The 4,846-nt window shown below is 40.9% G+C and overlaps 2 long non-coding RNA genes across 2 annotated transcripts; both read left to right on the plus strand.

Moving 5' to 3' along the window:
- Positions 1-1,285: 1,285 nt before the first annotated feature.
- Positions 1,286-3,059, plus strand: LOC145656585 (uncharacterized). The gene is made up of 3 exons (XR_014122193.1): positions 1,286-2,364; positions 2,718-2,794; positions 2,942-3,059. It is a non-coding gene; the product is annotated as an uncharacterized LOC145656585 (long non-coding RNA).
- A 666-nt stretch (positions 3,060-3,725) lies between these two features.
- Positions 3,726-4,479, plus strand: LOC145656584 (uncharacterized). Its single transcript, XR_014122192.1, has 3 exons — positions 3,726-3,762; positions 3,869-3,944; positions 4,325-4,479. It is a non-coding gene; the product is annotated as an uncharacterized LOC145656584 (long non-coding RNA).
- Positions 4,480-4,846: the final 367 nt, after the last annotated feature.

Here is a 4,846-nt window from a genome sequence, read left to right on the forward strand (position 1 = left end):
TGAATACAACATAAATTATACAGCAGTTACAAAAAAAGTCAAATGGGCTAGTTGATGTCCTGTGGAGACAAGAGCTGAATAAACATGAATTAAGTGATCATTTCCTGAAGTCATCCAGCACTACTTACTTGCATGCATTGCTCCTCCCTTACAAACACAGAGCTGAAAGGCAAAATCTGGATGTAAAAACCTGTTTCTGGTGCCTGTATAAAATGTTTGGGAAATGTCTGTGTGCGTTTGCATGGCCTTAATTTTGCCTATTAGAAATGCTACACTATAATGGCCTATAATGCTATTAATCAATGTCAGACTATATAAATGTATTGTTCCATTAGTGCAATTCTTAAGCAATGTCATAACTATAAATACTTCATTGTATGTAGTAGGCAAATGAATAAATGAAGTACATCATTGGTGAGTAGTTATTGTGGAAACCAAATTTGTATTTTTATGTGATTAATGAGCAGCCCTTTTATTTTTATATATATATATATATATATATATATAAAATTGTATAGTGTGCATTGTCTTTAACATTCCTAACATATCCTCATTAAAACTGCATTTTGAAGTTAGTATCAAATAAATGCTTGAAATTAACTACTATTAATGTATATTGTACACATTCAAAGTTACTCATTTAAGTGTGTTCTGATAAATAAAAAATCATGATGACTATAAATAATATTTTATAATGAGATGATGCACCATCATGATTGCACACTTTGGATAGCAGAGTGGTGCAAAGAATACTGTTTTTCATATTTGTATGATACCTGTGGACTAGTTAGAAAGAACTACTTTGATCACTGAGTAAAGAATTATTTAAAAATGTCTTGTACACCACATATCTGTTTGCCACTATAAATGATTTAATTCCATATTCTAGCCTCCCCCTCTTGTCCCAGTGGAGTTATAATGTTTCATAATAAGTTACAATGGGAGCAGACTCTGACAACAGCACACTCTGAGCATGTATACATCTACAAGATCCTGATTACTGGTAAAAATCAGTTTGTCAATAAGTGAACTGAAGTGTTCACATGCACAATAATAATAATGTGATTATGTAAAAAAGGACAAAAAAGCATATGAAAAACAAACAAACAAACAAATTGCTATATGGGATCAGTGAAATCGGGGGAATTCTCTACAATGGACCTGATCTTAAAACCTTGTCCTCTTTGCCCGGCTGCAGAACAAGAGAGCCCATATTCCACTTACACTGACATAAAAAAAAAAAAATAGAAATCTGATAAAGCTGTTAATTTGCCCAGATTAATTAATTAATTAATCTGGGTTTTGCTTTGTGCGATGTAGAGCCGAACACTGATAAACGTTTACGTGACATTTTACATAGGAGTCTTATTTCCCTTTGCAGGGGTAAATGCACTCAGTGGCATTTGCAGTAAAGCACTGAATTACATTCAAAATAGACATGATTTATAGAAGCAAGCATTTCAGTTTGCTCAGAAAGTCCCCTGGATCCAGTCAAATGTTGTGCTCCAGCGGAGTACCAGGACAGAAGTGATCTTTGTCTAGTCTCTCACTCATCTGTGTGTCGATCGGAGGAGCCTCCTTACAGCAGAAGTATTGCTTCCAGAGCCGCTGGAACGCCGTGCGGAACTTCTTGATGCGGAATGCATACACGATGGGGTTGACGGCGGAGTTGCCGTGGGTGAGCAGGATGGCGATGTAGAGAAGGAACATGGGCTTCTCGCAACCAGGGCTGAAGAGTGTGATGCAGTTCAGGATGTGCAGTGGGAGCCAGCTGGCGGCAAACAACACAAGCACAAGCGCAAGCGACTTGGCTAGCTTCAGCTCCTTGTTGTAGTACTTGCTGGGGTCGCCATGGCCCACACCGACCTTCTTGTTCAGTTGCTTGTGTGATGGAAAATATTATTTGATCATGTATTATCATGTGATTCATATGTAATGATTCATATATAATCATGTTAATCCTTTCCATCATATAATCCTATATGAATGGTTTAGTCTGCAACTGACTATAAAAGACAACTCCCAGTACACAGTTAACATGTAAAATGAAAAGTTATTTACTGATCTAACTTAAGCTAAATAGCAACTAAATCTTTTGAACATACAGTATTCTATTTATTATGCACATATGGTAATTCTATCCTGACTCATGAAAATGTGGAATTCTGAATTGTGTAACGTTTGTAAGAAATTGTAGTGACTTTGCTATATCCTCTTCCTCAGAGCTGTTCACAACGGAAGCATCTCACCTGCGGACTCTCGGGGTTCTCGATCAGGTGTTCTTCCAGAAGAGGAGGAACCTTTTGACCGTAGAAGAACTTTCCGGTATCTTCCCCAACCTGCCCCAGGTCTACAGTCTTCATGGTCAGTCTCTCTGTGTGCGAGCGTATGTGTGTGCGTGCAAATCCGCTCCATTTGTCTTAGTGTGTTTTCAAACCTACATTTCTGAAGCCTACTTGGTGTCTAAATCATAATCAAGATTAAAGAAGTGTAAAACCCACCCAAACTGGGAATTTAATGACAGAACAATATCAGCTATCGGCACCATGCCATTACTGTGAGCAGGTATGGACTGGAGGCTGTACATGTTGTTTCTGCGGTGGCCTTCATGACACAAGTAGACTTCTGTTGCCCACTGACACAACTTTCTAACAAACCACATATACACTGGCTCGCTTAAACAGATTCTGTTTTGTGGTGTTGCATTTGTGTTTCAGTGAATCTATGTGAGTCCATGAAGAGGCTGAGGGACTCTTCTATAGTTCAAGGCATCGGAGACATCATGGTGTCTAGAGTGAGCTGGCTAGTGTTACTCCCTTTCTAGTTCACATCATCTTTTGGTGCTGTCTAAAATGAAGGGGTTGTTCTGTGTAGTGTGGGATATACTTGTTGCTTTACTTGATATGTCAGTAGCTCATGTGTTTGTGTGTGTGCGTGTTAGTTTGAAGACGCTGCAGGAGAGGAGTTCCAGGAGCAGGTGTCTCACCTGTGCAGTCAGCAGAGTCAGGCACTGGAGCTCATTAAAAATAAACGCAAAGACCCACGTTTCACGCACCTTATACAGGTAACACTTTTTAGAGGTATAAAGCCTTTGGACAAACCTACAAACACTAGAGCTTCTGCCATATTTGTTAGTGGGCTGGGTTGTGAATTGGTTGACCCATATTTTGAATTGGAGACTATCCAGTCTTTTATATTTGACTTTTATTGCAGCACATAACTTCTAGTGATGCTGTTTTAGGTATAAATTGGTGTTGCAGTCAACAGAATCCACATTTGGACTTAGATGTCCTTGGCTCATTCGTGTGTGTGTGTGTGTGTGTGTTAGGAATGTGAAGCCAGCCCTCACTGCCGCCGACTACAATTAAAGGACCTTCTAGTGTCTGAGATGCAGAGACTCACCAAATACCCCTTGCTGCTGGATAACATCATCAGACACACAGAAGGCATGTATAGAAACACTCACATACAATGTATTGAACCATGAAAACACTTCAGTATACACACACATACCAGCTTACCAAGGAGGCAAGCACACACACCCTTTCTCCTGGATTAACACTAGTATGTGCCCCCACAACAGCTGGTTCTCCAGACCTGCAGCCATTGCTGAGGGCACAGGCGTGCTGCCGTGGGATACTACGAGCTGTCAATGAGGTCGTCAGGGAGACGGAGCACCGGCGACAGCTCAGCCGTTATCAGCGCAGGCTAGACTTGTCCCCTCTGGAGAGGCAGGCCAGTCCTGTCGCTGCTCAGTTCAAGGTACGGCCTTACTATGTATCCACCATCTGCCTTCCAAACAGCTTCTCTGGTCTTGGAGCACCTGATCCAGAGTATGAATTATTAACTATATTCTTTTTCTATGTAGAATCTGGACCTGACCACTAAGAAAATGATCCACGAAGGACCGTTGACTTGGAAAGTTAGTAAAGATAAAGCTATCGGTAAGAGATCATCACAGCTGAACAAATCACTGTTATCACTGGGAATGCAGCTATTGAGAGCATGGTGCTATGCTGACTTGGAGTTATTTGGTTCCCTGCTACCTCACACATGACATGGTCTGAATAACTGTGTGTGTGTGTGTGTGTGTACACCTGCATCTGCCTGTATGTTCATACGTGTGTATACACATGTTTCAAGGACTTTTAATGTGAATGGATGCTTTCAGTGATCTGTGTGCAAGCTTGCATACATTTTTGTTTTTCCTCTTGCAAATGATTACTTGACAGGTCCATTCTCACTCTGTGTGTGTGTGTGTGTGTGTGTGTGTGTGTGTGTGTGTGTGTGTGTGTGTGTGTGTGTGTGTGTGTGTGTGTTCCAGACATTCATGCTCTGCTTCTCTCAGACATGTTGGTGCTACTCCAAAGGGGTTCAGGTGACCGTTTGATCTTGCGATGTCCAGTGCGCTCACTGGGTGGGGTTTGGGGTAGGAACACGGACCTCAAAACCCCCTTTTGCCCCGTTGTTCGCTTGGATTCATCTCTTGTCAGATCTGTGGCTACAGGTATATTTGTAGTTATTCTTACAGCTATGAATAGCCAGAATAGATGAATGGGTCTGGAATAACTATGTCTTTATTTTATTTTTAAAAAATTAAGAAGCCAGTTAGAAATTGCATTTGGGTTAGTTTGAATACATTGTTTGACAACCTGCTCTTCTCTATCAGATAACAAGGCCTTGTATGTGATCAGTACATCAGAGAGACAGATATACGAGCTGGTGGCTGGGACTTCCTCTGAGAAAAACACGTGAGTTTGTTTTTTTGTCTCTCTCTGACCCACCGTCTTCTCATCAAGGTCAACCAGTCAGCACTGCTGTGTCTGTTTTGTGATAACATTTATGG

The sequence above is a fragment of the Electrophorus electricus genome, unplaced genomic scaffold (assembly GCF_041902795.1).
Source record: "Electrophorus electricus isolate QZ-2024a unplaced genomic scaffold, ASM4190279v1 Scaffold82, whole genome shotgun sequence".
NCBI lineage: Eukaryota > Metazoa > Chordata > Actinopteri > Gymnotiformes > Gymnotidae > Electrophorus > Electrophorus electricus.